This window comes from Misgurnus anguillicaudatus, chromosome 18 (assembly GCF_027580225.2).
Source record: "Misgurnus anguillicaudatus chromosome 18, ASM2758022v2, whole genome shotgun sequence".
Classification (NCBI taxonomy): domain Eukaryota; kingdom Metazoa; phylum Chordata; class Actinopteri; order Cypriniformes; family Cobitidae; genus Misgurnus; species Misgurnus anguillicaudatus.
The window spans coordinates 17,735,696-17,761,712 of record NC_073354.2 but is presented as its reverse complement, the minus strand read 5'-3'; the positions used below and the strand labels follow the sequence as shown (position 1 = coordinate 17,761,712).

Here is a 26,017-nt window from a genome sequence, read left to right as displayed (position 1 = left end):
GTCAGGGATATGTTTATGCAACCGGCCACTGCAGCCCAGTCAAAACCAGTTAAGACTTCAACTGAAGTTTGACCTTTCGCTGATCATAGCTAACAGAAGAACATTACAACACAAAGTGATGTCATAGAGGGAAAGCAAAGACACAAATAAACACAAAAAGATTTGTAGGGTGACCAAAAGTTTTGACATTACTCTGCCAGCACTGCCAACATTTTGGCTGTGTCCCATTCATTAAACGTTTTTCCAACGTCAACATGGCATTTTCCACTGACAGTTTAACATTTTTATCACTCAGTGCAGTTCAAAGCCGTTAAAGGGTCAAATATCTAAAGAAGTAATCAGATTTTCAGAGCTGCCAGACGGTTTCACTTCCCAACAGTGTTTCTCCGGAGGCTTCATTCAAGCACAGCAGATGAAAACTTTGTTGATGAAAACTACGATAAAAAGTTCTGCCAACTTTTCTCCATGCAACAAACATAAAACTCATTTTTGTTGGCAAAACATTTTAACAAAATGTTCTCACAATTTCAAAAACAGATTAAGCAAAAAAAAAAATGTATATATATATATATATGTATGTATGTATGTATGTATGTATGTATGTATGTATGTATGTATGTATGTATGTATGTATGTATGTATGTATGTATATATGTATATATGTATATATATATATATATATATATATATATATATATATATATATATATATATATATATATTTATAAAACGGTTAGTTCCAATCCTTAATTCTGATTGGGCAATAGGTGTGCTTTATTCACAATAAAACACTGCTATGACCGCTTCACCCAACGGTTCTATTTAATATCACTGCGCCCTTAGCAACACCCTTAGCAACACATAAACATATAATGAGACAAAGTCTGAGAACAGTTTGTTGTTTTTATTTGAGCTTTCATGTTGTTGTTCGCAGTCAGGGACAATTTTTTCTAGCGGAAGGAATGCTTTTATTGATTTAACTTCATGAAAGTTGCACTAATATTTTTTTTTTACTTTAGTATTGTGTGGTAACCGTTTTATAAAATCAATAAGGTACTCGAGGCAAGTGCTGTATCGTGAATAAGTAACGGCTGAAGGGGTTGCAGGCAGTCCGCTTCACGTCGTGCCTAACAACGCCCTTTAGCCGTTACTTATTCACGATACAGCACAGCCTCTCGTACCTTATTGCTTACATATATATATATATATATATATATATATATATATATATATATATATATATATTATTAGGTTTATTTATTTTAGTTAAACACACTGTAAAAGCTACATATATGGAAGTCTTCACCATGTTTCTACAGCCCTAAACAGACAAACTGTTTAACAGAGCGTGTTTCATCCCAAACCAATCTCAAGGAAATTTGTGTTATAGTCACAAAATATTTGACTAATGTATTTGTGTTATTGACAGGAGTTTTCACTGTTTTTTAAGCCACTGGAGCACGAATGTCTTTTTTGTGTCACTCAGCACCAATTTCTATAAATATTTTTTTGTGTCAGTTGAACAGGTTTCTTTATCGTGTCATTTTATATTTTGTTTTCTCATTGTTTTTTCCAAATTTTTTTACCATTATTGCTTGGGTTGGGGTTAGGGTGACCAGATGAGATTGGCTGAAATTCGGGACGGGGGGGGGGGGTCATCCAATAATAGTTTTATTTATTAATTTTATTTAATAATAAAAGACAATGAATTTCAAACTGAATCAATCATATTAATATAAGTACATATGCTTATAAATAAATTGATATAATACGTAGTATTTTATACTTTAATAGTTCATACAATAATAGTTTTCTTTATTTTAATAAAAATAAGGAATTTCAAACTGAAGTTACTGAACTAATCATATTTTTATTAATATAAGTATTAAGTACATATGCGTATAAATTTATATAATATGTATAGAAGTATTTTTTTAACAAAGTGCTTTGCGTTCCCTCGACCAATCTGACTCCTTCACGCGACTGACTGTCACTGCCTGCACTTTTAACTGTCCTCGCGGCTGCTGCAACTTTCGCTCTCTTAGTCAACTCTATAAAACAAAAAGCTCCTATTGTCTTTGTGCATATAGATGAATTAGATCAATTAATAGAAACAATACAACGTCAGCATATTTCGCGGAGGTTTTAACTGCTGCCAGCACGATGAGAGCTCAGCCTACAGTATAAAAGCAAGATGCTGCAGCCAATGAGCAGCCGGCGGCGGCTGGCTGCAGCCAATGAGCAGCCGGCTGGGGATGGCTGCAGGATGACTTAACCTCCTCGCTCATGTTTTATCAGACAACTACTACTCAAGATTTTGCTTAAGTATAATTTTCGGGGAAATTAAAGCGGGATTCGGGATTAAGATTTTGCTTCAGTATGAATTTCGGGACAATTAGAGCAGGATTCGGGATTCGGGACAGCAGCTTAGATTTCGGGACTGTCCCGAATTTTTCGGGACGTCTGGTCACCCTAGTTGGGGTTAGAATCACTTTAATTGGCGGCTCGTGACTGCTCATCCGAGGGGCGCAAATTCAAAATCGTGTTGCTTGCATTTTCAAAATATGTGTTTGTTGCGTCATGTGAACCATGTGCATCATGTGTTTTGTCAAAATAAGTGCCTGCTGCACACGCCTCAAAACCGTTTATGATTAAAGAGACACTCACGTTCACAAAATACATGCAAGACACTCCCTTAAGGTGCAGTGTGTAAATTTTGCAGGGCTTCTGTAGAAACATGGCGGCACAAAATGGCGACTTCCATGTAATGGGGACCCTCTGTGTTTGTAGATAAAAACGTCTCATTCTAAGGTTATAAAAACATAACGGTTCTTTTAAAAGGTCTTTATACACCACTGATAATATAGTTTTGTATATTATTTAGTATTTTTTCAAGAGATCCTTCTAAAAATTACATACTGCACCTTTAACAGTAAACTATGATTCCGCATGAGATTATGCGAGTCTCTGGCAAAGTAAAGCAAGTCTGCAGATTTGTGACCCTGCCTCTGAAATCCAGGCTAAATTTCATAAATGACGAGATAAGGAGCATCAAAGTTTCATTTCAACCATTGACTTCACTAACACTCTAAAAAAAAGCTGGGCTATTTTTGACCCAAAATTGGTAAATATTGGACAGAAGAACACATGCTGGTTTAAAAATTACCCAATGTTGGGTTGTTGTTATGCAACTATGGAGTCAATTTTAACCCAGCGTTGTGTTCTGTCCAATATTTATGGGTAAAAAATAACCCAGCCGTTTTTAGAGTGTAAATTTCAATCTTTGTCATTAAGTTACTCAGTCAATATTAAAGATATCTAGGTTAGATTTTCACAGAATGTTCTTCACATTATGTAGGCTGAATTTATTTAGGAAAATCGAATATTTTACTCTATAAGTGCAAAAACAACTGTATGATATTCAACTTATCGAAGCAGACGTACATGATTAAAGCACATGTTGGTCTGAATATGACCAACATGCTCTCTGAAGGAAATATCAAGTAAAGAGATTATGCAATCTCCTCTTCTACCCTCTGCACACTAAACTCTCTCAGCGATACAAGAGAGATTTACTTCTATCACACAAAATGTAGTTAAAAGGCTGTGACGCACTAAAGCTTACAGTAGTCAAAGACAGTCACAGACAGTCTGTCACTGTGTTGCATTAATGCAGAGAGCTAAAAGCATGACAGGACGGACATTTATTATATTATGAATCACAGATACGTTCACAGAACGAGAACGTTTCCCAGCCATGCTGTTCAGACAAATTATTCTGCTCTTTTTCTTTGTGTATGAGAAAAAAACAACACAGGTCATTGTGTTACTCACATAATCATACAGTACAGTATATGACATATCTCAATCTCTCAGACAAACTGTACTTGCCACTATATAGGACACATTGTGATTTTTCATGCTTATGTTTTTGTTGAACTGGCTTAATGTGCTAAATATTCCAAAAATGTTTTGTCACATGGAAATCCAGGAACAAAACACTTTCCCGGCATCCTAGTGTGTACATTTTTCCACTGAGGTAAAAGTTGCTTGCAGACACGCGAGCCGCGACAGATGTTTTTTGTAGTAGACGGTGAATCATATGAATCATATTTTAGCATTCCTACTTTTATTTACATTTGGTGCTTAGTGTTACACCAGGACACAGAGGAGATGTCAGATTTTTTCATAAGTTCATTCTGCTTATATCTTCCAGGCAGGTCAGATGTTAATGAAACGTAAATTACACGTTATATAAATGTCAGTAAAGGGTCACTGACCTGATGTGCTCCATCACTGGGGTTGTACACAGAGCCGAACTGCTTCAGGTGGTGTCTGGCGTGACCGATTCCCGTCAGTGTCTTGAACTTTATCCATTGTTAATTCTTCGGGGCTGGAGACTCCTATGTACACAAATACAGAGGAGAAAGTCACTAAAATGTCTGCACAACCTGAAATATTAATAGGTATCTAGATGTAACCTGTATTAAATTGCATTGTATAATGATTTGAAAAAACTTCACATTTGTGTTTGATTTGTATCTGATTTCTACGTCCAATTGCCAACAAAAGCTTTTAGTATAATGCAAATACAGGCAGACACAACAAGACATTTTATTTTTCTCACATGCACTGAAACAGAAGCAGTCTATGTTTGCATGTAGGTGTTGTTAGGATGTAGTGGGCACTGCACATTAGATTGAATTGTGTTGGTGAGGGAGAGTCCGAGGACAAAAGCTCTTTTCATGAGAGGGGAACAAATCCTGAACTAAACTTTAATGTGCACTATTCATGCTCAGGTTGAAGACATCTTACGCAAATGGTCAACTGTTTTCAAGGAACTTTGTGGGGTTCCAGCGTTAACTAGGGGTGGGTGCCTGACCCCAAGCACCCCCACAATTCATATTCACCTGGTTGAAGAAAGAGACCAATGCAATGGAAATGGAAACACGCAGAAGTTATAAGCAAAAGCATAAACAAACTTTGTTGTCATTCCAATAGCAGTGGATGGTGTTGAAAGCATAGAAAGATGGATGTAATGGCCATTAGCGACATGGCTGGGTGAGACTGGCACACGATCCTGTGCCTGCTGTGGAATGTAAGCATTGTGTAATAAGAGAGAAATGCCCATCCTTCAACCCGATCTAAACAAACTCGCACCTGAAGAATAAGACAGTCAAACCTCTTGCCAAACCCGCAGTCGTGACCACAGACCAGCTGGAGCGGTAAACTTAGGAAAGACTCTATGACTGATCCATTAGCACAGAGGATTAGCAATGCTAGACGGAGCAAGTATGTACCAGTACTAACGGCTAATGTTTCCAAAGCCACAGCTTAGATGTAATATATGGACTAGATTCATATAAATGATTCAGATGGCTTTTTGGTGTTATGATTTAACAGGTTAAGTATTAGTCATAACAGTGTACTAATGGGAAAAATAGAACATAATGTGCTTAACGGCAAGCCCAAAGAGAGTATACAGCCAGTAATAACCAACACGAGACTGACAAATAACAGAGAAGAAAGTATGTGACAATCAATGCTCAAGTGTTGATACAGGCTGCAGCACTGGAAGAACAGCTTCATTCAGGATCCATCTAGGCTGTACTTGGCTCTACATGTTTATGTCATGCCGTTTTTGAAAAAAAAAGTAAAAATGTTGCACAATTCAGCTCCAAACATAATCAAACAACAAATCAAGGCTTGGATTCGCGGTTTGATTCGAGGACAATGAGTCATCTGGAGTCGGATTGAAAATTCCTGGTTCAATACAACCCGTGTGACGGCTTTATGTGAGGAACGAAATGAAATAGTTGTTATTCGTCAAACCTAAAACTATGGTTTGTGCTGTACAATACCTTTCAGTTCCCACACAAATTAACATTGTTAATGTGCCGAATTCTCCAGATCCCAGTCCTCTGGAACAAACAGATATGAACAAGACATTCCACTACAAAACCAGGAAAAGGTACATTTTTATATAGATTATAGTTGCAATTTGTAACTTATGCTTCTCTCTCACTCTTTGAAACACAAAATCGCCGGTTACCTATCCGACCCGACAGCTTAACATAATAACAATAATAATTATTATAAGCTTACCGTTGTGAATCATGGCAAGGTAGAGACAGTGATTATTTATGTAATTGCTCAGTAACTGAGTTTATTTTCAACCAAAAAAGTTATGAAGTAGCCCATTATTTAAAGCATTTGAAGTTTTTGTGTAGCTTTATAAAACTCAGAGCCCTTTTGAAATTCAGCCTGAAATAACAGTGACTTGAACTCCGCATAGCCCCGTACCCCATCATTAACCTCCTTACCCTTTTCATTAATGTATACACAACGGTTATGCAACCCTTCCAGTGTGATGCTAGAACTACACTAACTATTCATTTAGGCTTCTGAAGACTTCATGATCGGGTTACTGTGTACAATCATATTTACTGTAAATATGTAACCTGCTGTGTTCAGCACAGCAGGACATACAGTATACATTCAAAACGTATGCAGTCTTTGAATAAGTGTATGGATATACTTTGTAGAGCCAAATAAAAATACTGTTCTCTGAACACACTGTGTGTGTGTATGTCATTTTGCAGTTATATAACCCCACTTCACACATAAAAAACCCGAACACAAACAGGCCATGTGTGCGTGTGTTTTAAACAGGTACTATTAAACAAACTGGGTCCTGAAAGAAAATAAAAAGCCTCATGCAACAAGTGATTTTTAGATCTCTATTAGATGGTTCTAAAAATACTTGATATCAAAACATATTTTTTTTAAAGAAGAGACTCTTCTCTCAGGTATTATCTGTGTGTTATTATGACCATACTTGCGATCAGTCCAAATATAACTGGTTTCATATTTAGCCTGCTGGATGTTTGTTTTGATATGCTTGCTTTCTTTTACGTATGTTGTATTATTTGGGCTCTTTTCTTATGCTCTGTTGCTCCTGACAGCTCACTGGGAGATAAGGATGGAGGGATGCAGGCATATTCGGATGTGTGTGTTTGTTTTTCCGGAAAGGTGGGAAGGCTTGGTAAATATAACATGCCTGAGGGAAATCTAGGCATCTTGGAGAGACAAACTACTAGTTGCCACTATATGTGTGTTTTGGGGAGAGTAAACTTAATTGTGCATCTATAAACCATTTGAGTAGTACTCTAAAAGTGCGTCTGACATGTTTTTTTGTGTTTAGGTTTAAAAATTTCACTTTGAAGGCAATGAAAAGGTTATTAGTCAGTAATTGAAATTCCTTATTATTTTACAAATGTTACTTTAGACATTTCAATGGTATTTAAAAAATTTGACTGTCTTTCGCTGCAAAACCCTCTAAGTGCAAGCAAGCTTTTGTGGCAAAAGCTCCACTTCTAAAATAATCCACTTCTTTGGACAAGACACACAGTATTAAACAGTTGCAAAATCACTAAAAATGCAACTATTGCAAATGGTTAAAATCAGCAGTGTTAGGGGTAACTCATTACAAATAACGTGCATTATGTAATAATATTATTTTTCTGAAGTAACAAGTTAAGTAACGCATTAATACTTTATAAATGTACACATTAATATTTGAGTTACTTTTTAAAAAAAGTAGTGCAAGTTACTTTTCAGTTTAAATAATTTGATTTAAAAATATATATAATGTACTGAATTAAACTGAACATAGTCACTTAGAATTATGCACACTATGCGTGCGTGCCCGAGCGGGAACAGTTTGAGTCAGAAACTGAGATGGCAGGCCAGAGCTTGACATTTTTGCGATGGAAATATTGCAATTTCTGAATGCAAAACTTCTCAGTCATTAAAAACACATGCAATGCCTAAAAGATCAAGCCTCAGCCAAGTAAGAAAAAGTAACGCAAAAGTAAGAATTTAGTAACGCAATTAGTTACTTTTTTGGGGAGTAACTTAATATTGTAATGCATTACTTTTAAAAGTAACTTTCCCCAACACCGAAAGTCAAATTGTAAAAAAGAAGAAACTGAACCACACATTAGGGGGCGCTGTGATCCAAGTTCGCTAATCCGCACATTTGTTTATTCAATTCATTGTTTGTCTGGACAGAGGAGTATTTCTGGGGTGCGTTTCCCAAAAGCATCGCTAGCTAACTATGGTCGTTGTTACCATAGACATGTATAAAAAAGGCTAGATGTCTCGCCCACGCTGCTGGCCAATGGAGGTTGACATCCGCCCCTGGCGGCCATCTTTTCTCAGTCAGCTTGCTCCTTCATAGCATTGTGTTTTGCTGGTGCATGTACTTTTAAATAACCATAATTTGCTCAATTTTCTACCGATTTTCAAATGGTTTTGTTTGTTATAAACATCAGAGATGTACTTATGACACTGCATACTTATGAATAATCTTCATGAAACATGTTCAAGCACCCAAAATTATTGCCACGTTAATAAAATTTGTAAGAAATGAACCCATTTGAAAATCGGTAAAAAATTGAGCAAGTCATTGTTATTTAAAAGTACATGCACCGTTAAAACACGATGCTTCGAGTGAGCAAGCTGACTGAGACAAGATGGCCGCCAATGATGACGTTAGAGACTCCCCTGTAAGACATCTAGCCTTTATTATACATATTTATGGTTTTTACCATTGAACTCTATTGGACAGAACTTGCAACCATAGGTAATTTCGGGAAACGCCCCCCTGACTGGCCTGAGGCCAGGATTGAGTGGATTTGAAGTAGCCTAAAGGTATTTGATTGACATATATAAGATGAACCGAGAGCATTCGGTTAATATCATTATTTCCTTTTTGACAGAGGTGACATTTAGCAGCTTTCTCATCCAGCTCCTCATTTAATAAAAATGTGTTTTGATTTATTTTCTTCCTTAATGTTTGTAAAAAGGCTTGATAAAATTTGATAACTTAATTATCTGAAAAGATAAAGGTAAATTTGATTTCTCATGAACTCCTTGTGCTGTCAAACAATGAAGCACACGAGTTATATAATGCTTCTGATTTTTCTGTTATTATGTTTTAAAAAACACAAACCAGTGATGTCTGAAATTCAAATACTTGTTTGTAACTGGTTCTTTTCAATAATTCATCTGAATCAATAACAAAAGCATTCAAGAATCGTCTGACTGTAACAGAGAACTACTGTACTACTGTATAATGTAATTACAATATGAATCTAGGCTTTCTGCCAACTCATTGAAACAAACCATCTGCATAAACTTATTTGCTAAAATGAAAACAAAATAGGAAAAACTTCAGCTGACAAAACATAGCATACTGCAAGGGAAAAAAAATCTATATATATCTCCACACAATTCCTATCGGCAGTCTTCCCAAGTAGGAGCTCTGCAGCAGACGGGTATGCGTGCGTATGTTTATATGTAGCCAGACGGTCGTTTGAGCATGTGCCAAGAGAAATAGCACGCCGTGCTAGTGGGTGTTAGATGTTAGCTGTGGTTTAGATGGTAATGGTGATCACAACACCAAATACTGAGACACAGCCAGGTGCTGGTGTGAGAACAGACGAGGAACGCATACACGTGTGCATATCTCCCACATTCTCCTCTCACGCAAACCCTTTCCTTTGAAATTAAAACACATGAAGTGCATGAGTATGTGTGTCACTGTTTGTTTAAATTTTGATCTAGTAGGAGAACAGATGCTTAGCTTTTTAAACACTGAATGAAATACCCTTTTATTTGGACAAGGTTGCCAAAGAGACACATGTTCGTTCACACCTGGTGTTTTAATCCATCTCTTTTGTCCACTTCTTTTCTGATTACTTTAAGGGGAGGGTCTATGGGCGAGTTGTTAAAACACAAGCAGGATAAATGGTGGGTTTAAATTGATGCGCACTAATATTATGTCAGAGTCCACTGCTTGTGTTGTTAGCAGTGATGGGCAGTAACGCGTTAGAAGTAATGCGTTACTGTAATCCGATTACTTTTTTCAAGTAACGAGTAAAGTAAGGGATTACAATTGAAAAAACAGTAATTAGATTACTGTTACTTCCCGTAAGCTGGCTGCGTTACTGCGTTATTTAACCTTGATTTTGTTTCGTGATACTTAGACGGTGGGCCGAGGCTCCGTATCTGCTTTACTTTTCGAAATGGATGATCCCCATGGAGGGACAACCTGAATTTGTAAAGTTTGGACGGTTGTTTTATTCTCAACGATATGAAAAGTGTTGCCACTCGCATTTATTGCACATTTCCCCCCGAAATTATAAAATGTCCCCGTAAATATGCAGGCAAACGCGGTTGCCTACTATATCAGTCGAACCAATAGAGCGGCAAGATACTGACATAGGATTACTATTAACCAATCAGATGTATGTTAGTAGAACAGCTGTTACGGATTCATACACGAGCTGCAGCGGAATTGACCATCGCCAAGGACATTCTTTGTGTGATTGTAAGTATCCATTTGATTTAATTGATATCTATTTAAAATGTTTGTTGTGTACACTGGTTTGTTCAAACGTATGTATGCGTCTCGTAAGTGTCGCTTTACGTAGGCGTAGACTAACGTTAACCGTTCCGTACAACAACGATGTTCCGTGCAGATTAACTTTTACCGCAGATCGGTCATACACAAAATATGTATATGTGTCGTCTTCATTTCTCTTACATCTCCGTTTAAGAGAGACACACCCCAGCCGGTTGTTCTAGTAATATTTCATTAAGTTCGCGCCCACTGCGCTTTAAAATGACCGGTGGGCAAGCCACACTTCGACAGCTGCTTGGGTGTAGACATGTAGAGCAGCGGAAATTTACATTTCGATATAATTTATGCTTTTCACAGTATTATAGATTTTATAAGCTGCAATGTTCACTCCCTCTGTTTCTTCCACAGTTTTTTTTTTGAAAAGTCAATTCAGCTTTGACAGTCAAAGTTCACGTTGTTAACAGCCTCTCCTCAATGACTGTTTTGTATAAGTGTTTGTACCCATTTGCATATGTTAGTTAATGTTCTTGTGTTTTTGTGTGGTGAGGTACCGGGTATAATCTCGATGGCACCCTTACGAACATTAACCATGGTTTTATTGTGGTAAAAGTGTAGTAACCAAGGTATTTTGTTGTATTGATTACTATCAGCAAAACTACGGTTTTACTACACTAACCACGATTTAACTATGGTTTTTAAAAACCTAAGTTGTCAAAACAATAGTTGTTTTGTGGTTACCATGGTTTTACTACAGTTACCATTTTTTAACTGTAGAAAAACAATGGTTAATTTTTGTAAGGGCAGGTGAAGTGATACCTTGTTTTATACTGTTAATTTTATTTTAACCTCTTTACTGCTGTTTTTCTGAACCTTATACTTCTTATGTTTGCAGATAATGCAAGGTGTGGGGCCTGCTTGGATGTGTAAAGACCATGGGCTTAAGACCTCAGAGCCTGTGTTTTTACTGGCGTTGCCTCTGCATCCTCTGCCTCTACCACTAAAAAAGTGCAAAACAATAGGTTTAGGTTCTGCACATCACTGATTTAAGAAAAATGATCTGTAACTTTCAGCAGTGAAAAACTCATGCTACATATATTGGTTCCACCTGTTCCCTTAACATGGGTAATTAACCGGTTTCACATCGTTCAGGGGTCTCATTTATAAAACTGTGCGTATGATCCTTACTAAGAGTCTACGTACGCACAAAAGCCAAAAATGGCATACACCAAAAAATATTAAGACCTATAAAACAAAGCACTGTTCCCTTTATAAATCACAGATCACCAGCAAGTGTTCATACATGAATCATCCTCAGGTCCCACCCTGCAAGCCCATCTCTCATTAAGTTTTTTCTTTTATAGAACACAACCTTTGTGTGGGAACTGGTGTACGCACATTTCCAGCCCCGTTTTGTGCATATGCCAGTTCCCACACAAAGGTTGTGATCTATACAAAACCGAACTTAATGGGAGAATGGGCTTGCGGGGTGGGACCTGGGAGTGATTCATGTGTGGGCACTTGCGGGTGATCTGTGATTTATGGAGGGAACAGTGCTTTGTTTTGTCTTGATGTTTTTTGCCGTATGCCATTTTTGGCTTTTGTGCAAACGTGGACTTTTAGTAAGGATTTATAAATGAGACCCCAGGTGTCTGGTTTTGTTGATAATAACGATGCCAATCATGCCATAATTGAAAAGGAAAATTTTGTAGGTTGTTTTTATTATATTACTGTTAATACACTGCATCTACATTTGTACTACTCTTATACTTTTACTACACTGCACATGTGTATGTATTTACACTGTACATGTTGCCACCCCCCAGCGATTTTCTATGTAACTGTTATAATAATCTTAAACCATTTGTCTTAGATGCATTTTTGCTCTGCTATTTAAAGGCTACTGCTTAAACATTGCATATTTAATTTATACTACTGTAAACCATGCTACTTTCTTCACTGCATGTCTATACAATATACTACCAACCTTCCTTTGCAGTTTCTTCAATAAAAACTTCCTCTCTTCTCCTTTGTGCACTTTTTATCTTTGTGATATTTGTGAAATGGCTGTAGCACTGCCTGTGGTAGCTAGTGTTAGCTAGTTTGATTAACTTGTTCGTCGGTTCCTGGCTTTGTAACTTATATGCCTGTATTATTCTTGTGTACTGCTTTCTCTGCATTCAAGGTCTTTTTTCACAGAAACACTGATTAAATCAATTTCTGCCAACTTGTGCCTGTGAAGGGAATGGTGGGTCCACTATCCTCAAATACATGCATGCAGCACTTCATTTTTTGACATTTCTTTCCAGTAAACATGATAAAGCAGGGAAAATAATTGTCTGTCTTGCTTTATGACGTTGTGTTTCCAAGCGATAACAGATATCAGAACGGTGTAAAAAAAATAGAACGGTGAATTTATTAAAGATTACAAAAAAAATGACAGGACATGACAAAGATGGTTACATAAAATAAAAACAGTAAGAATGGGCAACGTTACCTCTACATTCACATTTTGTGTCAAACTGAATATTAAAACTGCATTAGTGGCTAAAATTAGTCAACAAGTTCAATCTTTCCAGCGAAACTCGCCAGTTTGTTGACACGCGTCATCACTTTTCCACGCACGCTATTGGATGAAGGCAACAAATACGTCATGAACTTCGGACCCCAAACGTAGCTGCTTGCTCTATTCGCCGGGAAAATAACCTGGAGAAAGTTGCCGATATTATAGTAATGTGCAAGGTGTGTAAGTGGCAACAATTTTTATTTGCTTTGTTGAAAAGCGAAGCGGTTACATATAAAAAACTGGGTTATCCATCACAAGAGATCGTCTGATAACACGAAATCTCCCCTCGGCCCACCGTCTAACTCTCTCGCGAGTCGTGACGCAAGTCGAGTCAATGACGTATGAGCGCCACGCCGTCAGTCAGTGTAGTCGCGTTGAACATGAAGAGACAACATGGAGCGCGGAAGAGAACAAGACTATGCAGCGTTTAATGCTTGGAAGTACCGACATTACTTTGAGTTTAACCCAGTTAAAGGTGACAAAACATCAGCGTCTGCTTTACACTCTGCGTTGAGATAAAACTTTTGTCTACAGCGAAAACTTCCACCTCAAATCTAAACAAACAAATAGCAAGCAGGTGTTGTACCGAAATCCGACTCCCCGGACAAATCCTACTCCCCTCGCTTGCACCTCAAATGTGAAACTTACTGAAAAAACCCTGAATCCCAGCTGACATGACCGCTGCGGCTCCATCTCATACACGTTCACGCGAAATCTGATGTAAACAACAGACTATATATCTATATTTCATGGATTATACGCATTTATGGACAAAAATTGTCATTTGATGAACTCTATTAGAAGGTTTTTATGGGTTATTCACACATCTGAAACAGACTGGATTCGACTTCTTGTATTTTCTGGTTGTATTCTAATAAAGAGACTGAGAAATTATAATATATGATCACTATACAATTGCAAAAACAACAAATCTCATGCTAGCATGGTGCCCTAAGACTTTTGCACTGTATGTGTATACCAATACAGTCAACTATAAATCGGATGATAAAAGTCATCGTTCAAGCAACCCTTTCAAAAAATGCTTCTGAATTTCTGGGTAGGTGGAATGTAAACACAAAAACCTCTTCCTTACTTTCTCCATCTCTCCCTCCTCAGAGGCACACCAGTCTCCAAGACTAAAAAGTAGTGTGTTACTATTAATAGCATTGCTTTATTCAGTAATAAAAGAAATTCTGTTTCACCAAGTGCAAGAAGGAGCAGGACCTACAGTAGTATGTCTGTGTTTGTGCATTCATGTCATGTATAAGTCTAAATTAAAGTGTTATCTACTTGACATCAGTATAAAAAAGGACATTCCAGTATAGTGTTATTCAGCTTTGGAATTCTGTCTCATAACTGGGAATGCTGCTACACACTGGATAAAACAAGAATTTGACACAGACACAGAAACTGATCTTACATCACCCTTCTACAGTGCCATCTACCCCATGTCTCCCCATACTACACATCTAAATGATTACTTACAATATTCCTGTACCATGATATTCACTTAAGCTGAAAAGTACTTTAAAGAATACCATGGTATTACCATATCTTCTACCAACTACAGTCTTAAAGCTATTGGAAAGCACACACTAGTTATAGGAATTTATTAACCTTTTGATTGCTAATCTGAATCTCAAGATCCAATGGAAAACACATGACTATTCTGGCTCGAGCAATTATTTAACCCTCATAAGCTCCTATTTTACTGTATATGTTATAGTTCCTTGGGGGTAAAAATGACCCCAGAGATTAAATGAGTGATTAAAAAAAATATACATTTTTAATGATACAAACAATATATAATTTTTTTCATTTACTTCCCATCTATACATTAATGCTGTGTTTTGGAGATATGAAGTACTTTTATACCCGTTTACCACTTAATTCCCCAACTACACCATTAGCTTGCCTGAAAAATATCATTTTTTATGAAAAATGTATATAAATTATTATCTAAATTTGATTTAAATTGTTTTTAGATATTGATCTAGATGTTATGTGTTAAATTTAGCCATGTGGTGTTTAGAAAAAAAACTGTTTTATGTTTACAGTTAAGGAAATAAATCACTTCGACCAGCAGAGGCCCATAGAGACCAATTCATTTCACTGGATGTGGCCAACTGCTCACATCACTACTTTGATGATACATTTTGTGAATTTATGTTTATATAAACATTAGAAAGGACATTAAAAATAAATATTATTTCAAATAGATTTTTTTGTAGTTTTTGATGCATTTTAAAATGCCACAGAAATTTGACTGAATGTAAGGGTGTGTGTGTGTGTGTGTCTTTATGTGTGTGTAAGTTTTACTGTGTCTTTGTGTGTGAGTCTGTGTTTGTGTGTGTTTGTATGTGTTTGCGCGCGTGTGTGTGTGTGTGTTTGTGTGTGTGTGATTGAGCATGTATTTCCTATGTAACATTTGTGCTCTAGTACCAGGCCAACCTTTCTGTGTTGAAATTTTCAGATTTATTCTGGATGCACTGATTTTTTTTTGACAAATAAAAAGAAAAAAAAAGAATTTTTGCATTTTCCATTCATTTCAATTGGGGTCATTTTTACCCCCAAAGGGGCTAATTAAGTGATTTTTTTTACACCTCTTTAGAACGACCAAATCAAGCCCAGTTTTTTTATATGAATCTTGACAGATAATCTGGAAAAGTCACAAAACCTTATTTCACTGAGATAAAGGTAACCATGTTTTTAAACTAAAGAAAAGTGGCTTGGGGTAGAATTGACCCCAAGGGTCTTATTAGGGTTAAATGACAAAAAATGCCACACATTTCCATTTAGATGCTAATGCTGACTCTTACTTGCACTCTCTCACAAACACATGGCCCATGAAGAAAAATGTGTTTATGAAAAAAAAATGGCAGGTGTGTAAGAGAGATAAAAGAATCTAAAAGTATCGTATTAAGAGCCATCCAGTCAATGAAAAAAAGTGACTCTAAGCTTTTCGAAAACTGAGTGACTGCCATTTATCTTTTAACCAATCAGATCTCTTAACTCCTGTACACTGAGAAAATACTTATAAAATCATCAGATACAGTTATTCGAGAGATGCTTAGAATAATGTCATCTACATTCCTTAAAGCTGGCAAGAACCTTACATTATTTAACTACATCTGTCAACAGCTTTTGGAGTCTTCAACACCTCCAAATAATCAACAGCATTGCTGGCTCCCATTCGGCATTCCAGAAGTGGCAAACAATATTCAGACATTCCATAGTTTACACTTCACCACCACCCTGGGTCCTGTAACACAGGTTAAAGGCGGAGTCCACGATGTTTGAAAAACGCGTTGGAAAAGGAGACGGGCCGACTAACAAAACACACTTATAGCCAATCAAATCAAATAAAATGCCGGGTTGCGTATGTGTGGGGCGGTCTATCAACAGAAGGTTCAGATTCTATTGGGGTAGGGGCGTGTTTGTTTAGGTGATTTCAAATATCAACATTGGCTTTCAAACATCATGGACTCCGCCTTTAAGGATGGTTTATCCAAAATTTTTCCATGCAGGAGTTCTGCAAGTGGGCAAGCAAGACTGAACCTCAGGCCTTGGAGATTACGAAAGGTATAAATAGGACGTTCATTGAGCGTTTAACTTGTATCTAGAGTCATTTAATCTGGTTAGATATTCCGAAGGGTACAGTAAACCTATACAATATGTTGTAGTCCTAGAAAATAGATTTATGTTTACATCATCGTTTACTTTGGTATTTGTACCTTTTAATATCATTAACATGTAACACACATTTACACACTAAAGAAAATGTAAAATCGTGAATCGAAAAAAATAGCTCTATAAAAGAGCAAGAAAGTCATTTTAAATGTCAGATGTAGTTTAGCTGAGTTCCTCTGTGCAAAAGAAAAGCACATTTTTGTACCTGGTTATTTTGCTATGGCTATGAATAGCCTCTCTCAGAAGCCAGAGCTTGAAAGACGTCACCTGACTGCTTCCTGAACCTTAACTTGAACTCAAGTCTAGCAATAGGTCACCTGCCCAACCAGACAATTACGAAAGAGGTGTGGATGGACCCAGTAATAGCCACGTTAAACTGGGCCATTAAGCCTGTCAAAGATTAAAATTCTTTACATCCTCTCCTGATTCAAAATCATCTCTGTCGTCAATGCGTTCGGCTCCAGGAGGCTGCGGCTGCCCGGTCTGTCCAATCATTCGACCGGTTAAATAGAAAATGAATCACAGGCTGCTTGGCATTCATGGTCCTTGTTTGCTGAAACTCTGCTGACCTTATCTGGTCAGTCAAGACCATACAGCTCAAAATTACAGCTGAGGTCATGAACACGGTCAGGAACATAAACCAGATCTCTAGAGGCCTTATTTCAGACCACAACCACAACAGACAAGACCGAATTTTACTATGAAACAAAGACTACCAGTCAAACACGTGGCAGCCAGTGTTGGGAGTAACGCATTACAAAATATAATATATTACAGTAATATATTATTTTTTGCTGTAACGCAGTAAACGCATTACTAATAAAATTTTGGTAATATTTTACTCGTTACAGTCTTAGTAACGAGCGCGTTACAACAATGCATTTCAAAATTAGACTGTGTTATTTTAATTTTTTATTTTTGACCAATGCGCGCGACCAGCATCCACACATGAAAAATCTGCGTGTAAAATAGTTATGGCTGCGTCCCAAACCGCATACTTCTATACTATATAGTGGGCGAAAAGAACTACTTCTCGTACTCTTTGCCTACTATATAGTATGGAAGGCGGTTTGGGACGCAGCGTATGTCTGTTTCCACATGCTGTATTCAACATGTTCATTTTTACTTTAACTTTGTATTTGAAATGAGATTTGGACGCGGTGCGCGTCAAATATAGACATGTGGAAGTCCGCGGCTGTAAGCATTGACTAAAGTGGTCGCAATCAGGTCCGGTAGCGCCACACACGCATAATTTTGCGAATAAGAGCAAGTAAAAAGCAACAGAAAGTTTTTTCTATCGGTCTGCTGCTTGAACCTCAGAAGTAAAGAGACTTTTACAAATGTTGCCAGTAAAATCCATATCACACCAGCAATGACAAGGTTTGCTATGATTACAGTCCATATACATAATAGATTGCTTTCCTATGCTATCTACAGTTTTATTACAAACAGCAACCTAAACTACAACATAACATTAGTGAAGACTTAAACATGGTTATCTAAATATAATTTAGTACATTTAAACATCACTGTTTAAAGTTTTTACCAGCCTTTGTATGGGAGCCTATATTCATTGTTTGGCAAAAAGCAGTGTTCTTCTGTTTGTCTGTGTTTTATTAAGCAATTATATGTTAGCCTACATGTAATCCTTATATTGTTCTGAAATGAGCTGTATTCCTTGAGGCCTGATCCTCCAATAGCACTTTTTGATAAGTTGTGTCAACCCAGTGCATGCCAGGTTTGTGCTGTGAATCTGAATTAAAAGTGATCACTTAAGAATAGAAATGAAAAGAGGTTGCGTGTCTTGCCATGTTATTAGGCTATAGGTTGCATTATAGTGGGCTCTATTGTGTTTGGTATGTGTACCATAATTTACCAGACTTTTACCAGATCATTTGTCTATGTTTTTGATTCTGACAGTGATTGTTACTGTATTTTGCCATAAATCTTCACTTTGCCTATTCAAAGCTCGAGGGCCAACACATAACTTCTAGATTTATAAGCAGCAACAAACTACATTTTAACATTTTATAATGCCTAGTCATACTTCTGTTCTTTTGATGAAAGTAACTCAAAAGTAACGCAAAAGTAGTGTAACTCATTACAGTTCAAGACAGTAATATTGTAATGTAACTAATTACTTTCAAATGACAGTAATTTGTAATATATAATGTATTACACTTTGGAAGTAACTTGCCCAACACTGGTGGCAGCACATGCTCAAAAAAGGTTAAACACATCAAAGCGTTCTTATACAGTATTTTAACAATTTAATAAAGTCAATAAATACTTTACATAATATATGATGAGCTGCAAAACCCTCTAAGTGTTTTTTGTAAATGACAGAATTTACGAATTCTCCTGGTATTTCTGAATGGCTTGAGGTCGAGATTAAGTGGATTTGAAGCGTAAGTATTTGATGAACATATGAAGAGTTTGGTTTCAAAACGCGATAAACGCCATTTTTGAAAAAAAAAATCAAAATCAGTATTATATCAGGTCAGTATTTAAAAGTAAATTCTTAATTTTACGCAAAATCCAATATACGCTGTGTTATTCTGTCATCTTTTCTCCCTTTTTCCCGATATAAACGCCACTCCTCCTTTTCTAGAATGCAATAAATCCGCTCCACAAATAACAGCGCACCATTTCACGCAATGTAAACAAACAATGGCAGCGCATTGAGTACACGGACGCCTCATCTACTTTGTACTTCGTGATCAACAAACAAAAACAAAATAATACTTTAATGGCATTGATAAACCTGTGATGGTTTTCTGTGACGGGAAAGAAACGTAAGCCATCAACATCTAATAATTTATGTGAGAGGCACTCGGGGAGCTGGTCGCTTGTTCCCCTGACAGCATCAAGCTCTCTCGTGTTAACACATTGACCCCAGGGGATCTTATGAAAAACTTTCCATAATTTTACTCATAGTCAACGAAAATCGAGCAGGACTAAAACATTTTACAGCTGCGCTGTGAAAAATGTTAAGCGACGACGTCAAGTATAACCGCAGCAATGACAGTGTTCTTTATATAACAAAGTAAGTGTTTTGGTTAATGTCATTAATGTTTATTTTTTTAATCAGTGTATACCACTAGTCAACTAAATAAATATAAAATGGCAAAGATGAATGCACATTTATATAGGCTATTGATTCAATAGATATAGCAATTTGAAAAAAAAAACGTCATGGATTTATTGCATTTTGTGGAAAATAATTCGTTTTTATAATAAATCTTTAAAAAAAATCAAGTTATGGATTTGAATTTTTTATGTTATTATAACCTAAAATGCCATGTGAAAGTTTGTAACAGAAAATAGTGTTTTTTATCTGGTCACTTTCTTGGTATAGACGGTTTCAGCAGTAACAACATAAACAAGCGACTGTCGTGGTCCGCACGTAACTTCCGGTAAACTCCGCTAAAAATAATTAGCAACAAAGTTCTTTAAACATAGTTTATTTATATAACAAGCAAAAAAACAACACATATATTACCTAGGAAACCAAAACGTGTTATTTTCAACGAGGCATTAGTTCAAAAGATCAGTTTAGCAACTAGTCAGACCATTAAAAAAACGAAACTGGAAGTAAAGTTTAGATCCAGACATGTATCGCATCAGCACACCTGCATCCGATGAAACCGTCTAGAAAACAAGTTTTTACCTAAATTTGTCAAAATGGATTTATTGTGTTTTGGAACCAAACTCTTCATATAACGTGCCAAGATAATACGTGCAATATAATTATTTCATTTTTTGACGGAGGTAACGCTTTTGCATCTGAGATCCTCATATGTAGGAGAGAACCTGGGCAAAAGTAACGTGGGACTGAAGGCAGAGCTGACAAATATCGCATTTTTTACTCACCGTTTTCCGCGCGTAGATCCAGAAAGTTGTTTTTAACCATGATAAGTAAATTCCAAAAGTGATCATTTTTTTCTTATAACGCGTTGTGTTTCTCATTTATGTGTTAAAGTAGATTACTGATCAATACAGGTTATTTAGTGCTCCTGAAGTTTGACTTCTCTGAGTTTTTCAAAATAAAAGTAAATCGTGTTCAAATGTGAGGAGATCCTGTCAGGTCGAAAGTAACACTTGCTACTTTTGTCCCGCTAATACTGTTGTATATTTTGGAAATTGATATTATTCTAATTTTATTTAATTTTATTTTCATAGTGTTCAAACTGTCGAAAAATGTTTTATTCTCAACAATTTAAGTTTGTACTGTTGGTTGCTTTTGAAACATTTAATAAAACTGAAATTTAAAATAAAAATGTAATTTCATTATTTTTTACAAAGATAAATCACAAAATAAGTTTGCAGTTACATATTAACAAGATCATAGTCATGTATATATAAAAACAAGTGTAACACAAAAAAACTTTCTTGTTTTGTTGTGTTACTTTTGACCCACATATGTGTTACTTTCGTCCCTGCTTACAGGGTCAAAAGTAACAATTCACTACTTATGTTCAAAGTGAAATTATACTGAAGTCTTTTTATATTTGTTCAAAATTCCACCTTGTATTGATAGACCACACTTGAGTTATTCACCACAGCAAAAATAAAACATTATCTTTTAAAATTAAGTTTTTTTGAAAAATGGTACTTTCGCCCCTGCTCTCCCCTACTTTATATACTTCTTTAAATTAATTTCATTTATATTTGTGCAGAAACCAATTTAAACTAATTAATCATAAGCATTTAGATCAAATAGCTTGTAAGTTTGAAAAAGCATACATTTAGTCAACCGTGTTTTGAATGGGAGTTAAACCAGCATGATGAGAATCATACATACTTTTGCCTAAAAGTTCTTGAGATCAAAGACCGGAAATCTGTGTTGTTCTCTGAAGTTAAACTTATCCAGGAAAGAGGAAGAATTCTGGCATGAACATTTTAAGATTCTTAACATTTTAAGCTACTCTTAATCCTTTAAACCATTAGCATTTGGTCCACGGTGTGAGACTCATAATAATCCTTTTAAAGCAAGTCTGGATGAAAGAAAACAAAGAGATGATGAGCAGATGATGACTTCTGTTTTACAATTCAAGGACACATAGGTGTTTAAGAGCTGTGTGTGTGTGTGTGTGTGTGTGTGTGTGTGTGCGTGCGTGCGTGCGTGCGTGCGTGTGTGTGCATTCTACCAATTCATGAGGAAGAAAATGTAATTTGCAGATATGAAGATCAAAGGGTCTAAGCTTAACAGGGTTGCGCAAGTGTGATTGAACTATTTTTAGTATTTTTGCACAAATCCTATATCTAAAGTGCCTGATTAAAAGCAAAGAATAATTTTATGCAGTTCTTATATTTGTGTACCTATGTGTACACTCGTATGAAGAGGAGCTATTTATTCATTTTTGCACAACTTTGAGCTAAACAACACATCATGATGCAGACAGTACCTCAGATACACACATCATTGTTTACCATAGAGTACATGCACATTGTATAGGAAATAGAGTTTCAATATTTCCAGTTTACCAACAAATAAACTGGGTCAAGAAATAGTACACTTTTTTCAAGAGTGTTCTTACATAAGAAAAATACACACAGCTGGCCTGAATAAGTTTTCTTTTTACAAAGACTGAACCCAGAAATCTTCAAGCAACAATAAATATCTGAAGCCCTCTCAGTATAAACCAACTATAAACAAGTATAACCGCTGAGAACCGCTTAAATAAGAATCTTATTAATAATAATGTCGACCTGACTAAACCATCAAAGCTATAAAAAGAAGCAAGATCAAATCTGATTTGTATCTTTACTCAAAGTCATTTGGCTGATACAGTAATGTATGTTTTGAGCACAAATGCAGCATTGGAAACTAAACTGATAATTAAAAAGCTGCTTAGGTACACCTCAGGGCACATGATCCTTTTTGCTATGTTTAAACAGACCAATGCATTTCTGCCATTCTGCCTCACTTCTGTTTATTAATTACTGATGCATTAATTAAATTACATGTTTTATTTCTATAGCAATTATCCCAAAAAGTGCATTGTTGCAGAGCAGTGCATAATTGTCGTCACACAAAGTGCCATTTGATTTTTGAGATAGAGCCTCCAGTGTTGGAGTTATGACCCATGTGACAACTTACCCCGCTCTTCCCTACACATTGATACTTGAGGTAATGGAGAAACTGTCTGACTCCTTAATGTGGCTCAATAGACTGCCATAAACTCACATGGTGAAGGAAGAATGATAAGAAACACACACACACACATGCTCCAAACAATCAGTTTGCCCCTAGTTTGCCTTGACTGAGAGTTCTCGACAGTACATGCAGATTGTGTGTCTCCTTCCTAACTAGAGTTGCGTGTGATGTGGAAAGGAGATTTCAGCAGATTTAGTATTATTTCAAAGTGATTATGTTTGATAGGAAGTATAGATTTAAAACAAAGGCAGTGTGCAGTACATTTAGCACACAGCTGCAATTATGGCCGGTCACGCTATGCACGCAATGCTTCTGTATTGGAGACACACACACACACACACACACACACACACACACACACACACACACACACACACACACACACACACACACACACACACACACACACACACACACACACACACACACACACACACACACACACAAACAACTTCAAACTTTTTTCACTTTACTCAGGGTATGGCTAAAACAGAAAGCATGAGATTGTCTACAACAATCTTTCCTGATGTAGTTCTTTCAGTCTACATAAGGTTGTGTATATCACATTACACATATGCAATGCATTATGGGCTTCAGATGTATCCCATTGTTTTCAAAATGTTATCCCACTAATACTTTTTTTCAAGACAAATGCAAACAAACTGTACCAACATTTTTTTAAAAGCTTAGTGGAACAGCATTGCGTTAGCAACGCACAAAGCCGTGGAATCGAACCTAGGGAAGGTACACACTGTGCTTAGAAATATACACTTTGTATTGCACTATAAGTCACTTTGGATAAAAGTGTCTGCCAAATGCATTATGTCATTGTAAACATCATACCTGAATGACATTATAACCAGAGATTACAAACTGTGGTCCTAATTTCCACAGGTTTAGCCAAAACTAACAGTAGTGGGGAACTTGTATTAAGTTTTATAGTACACGTCTGATTGTTTGGTGATGGATTTACAGGGCACGTGCAGCTACATATTCAATCTACTTGTGCTAGAGGCTATTTTGTTTGGAAATGATACCACTGCATGCGTATAGTTTGAAACACTTGAGAGAAAACTGTAAATTGTTTAGGGATGACAATGTAGTGTGAATATAGCTGGACAAGTATAGTGTAGTAAACACTAAAGATTCAATTTTACTGTGTAGAAATGTACTTAAGGGAAATGCTTTGTGTTTCTTTGGTAGTGTGCACACAAGAAAACTATTTCCAAATAGCATACACAGCTAGACCCTTTTTGTTTTAGGTTTTGTGTGCTGGACGTTAAGTGCACTTGAAGTGAAAGTTACGCATTTTGTGGTAATATTGCAACTGTGCCGTACATTTCGCATATTTGAGGGAAAAGACACAAATTTGATGGCGATGACGCAGGGCACGTGTAACCAGACATTTAGTGTACTTGAGGTACACATTTCTAACAGAATATGAACACTGACTAAGCTTGAGTAAATGTACAGGCCTTCAATGCATACATTGCATTTTGCAAGAAACTGTATGACTTTGAGCAGTCCAACCAAAACTCAGTCTACATTTCAGTTCTCCCCATTTATGGCCGTTTCGGATAAATGTCAAGCCCTGACTGATTTACAAGAGCACTTTTAGGAGGATACAGTACCTTTTTTTATGAGAACACACTGTATCCATGAGGTGATGGGAAACTTCTCAATTAAATGTGTTTGTGTCCTAACAGAGATCTGCAGAAGCATGAACAATAACACTATATTACTATCAGTGAAGCATGAGATTTTTTTTTTACATAACTCTGAGATTGGTGCTTTTAGGCACACACAAACCATCAACTATACAACAACATATCAAAGCAACAGGAGTGACATTGTTTAAAATTCATATAAATGTCTTTGAACAGACCAAACAGGTGAATTCCTTTCACCAGAGACAACCAGTAGCCAAGATATACAGTAGGGGCGGTGTACCGGACAGGGATTAGAGTAGTCCTAGACTAAAAAAAAAATGTCCAAATGGAAAACAACTTGCACTGACATATCTTAAAAAACATCAGTGCCCTTTGTTTTGCCTCAAAATGCACACAAGTAATGTTTTTATTAAGGCATGTTTGTTAAAAACTATAAACTAAGAGGCCAGTCACACCAAAAGCGCTTTAAACGCTTGCAAACGCAAGGCGCGACGCACTGCCTTTTTTAAAAAAAGATAAGAGCAGTGCGACGCGGCTTTTCATATTGCTAAGCAACCACCGAGTCAGCTGTCTTGTCAATCAAATATTGAAGCTTGAGCGCTCTTTTGCTGTTAACTGTCATATTAGCAGAAACTTTAAAAAGAAGGCGCTTGCTCTGACCTTGTTTGAGGGTGAGAGGTGCACAAACACACAGGAGAGAGTGAGCGAGTGGAGTCCGGTTCTTCAAAGCAAATGTAAACTTCCCTCACCACAACGTAAGGCCCGCCTCTCCCCTCATTCGATTGGACAATGGAAAGACTCGAATGACGTCGGGCGCTTCTCCGCTCTCAGCGCTCCTTCAAAAACGCGCGCGGGGCAGGCGGCAAAAAACCGCAAGGCGCTTGGCGCGAATAAACAGCGCGCAAACGCGCCCTGCCCATAGAATATCATTCAAAAAAGGCGCCTGCAACTGCCATAAACGCTTTTGGTGTGACTGGCCCCTAAGGCCTAGTCCTGGTTTAAGCTAATTCCTGTCCGGGAAACTGCCCCATGGTTACATAACTTCAGTTGATCAGTTTAATAGACCTGTATTTTTGTGTATATGTTGCAGTAGTATAGGTAAATACATTTATTTAACCGTTACATTGTCAGGAAAAAACGGTCCAATGGTCAAAAAATTTTCCCAAGCTGTCACTGGGAGAGTATCCTTTAAGAGGTCCAAAAATGTAACATTTTAGAAAGACACATATGTGGCATAAGTGCTCTTAAAGTATTTTTTGAAATGGTACTGCCCAAGTGACAGGGAGCATTTTTTGACCAAATGCAATATGTTAAAAAGAGCCTTATATTCATATGTACATCAATATTAATTTGTTTTGTGACCATAATATAAGCATATGATTACTGATCATATCAGACTTGCTTTAAAAGCCATATACAATCACCCTCTAATCAGAAAGGCATAAAATCAACTGATCTTAAGGTTAAAATCTTAAAAAAAAAAATTATGTCATGGATGGGAATGA

General features: G+C 36.7%; 1 protein-coding gene across 1 annotated transcript in view; it reads right to left on the bottom strand.

Annotated features, from left to right (window-relative positions):
• Positions 1 to 26,017, bottom strand: part of scfd2 (sec1 family domain containing 2) — a 143,006-nt gene that overhangs the window by 9,770 nt on the left and 107,219 nt on the right. The gene's annotated exons all lie outside the window — the stretch shown is intronic.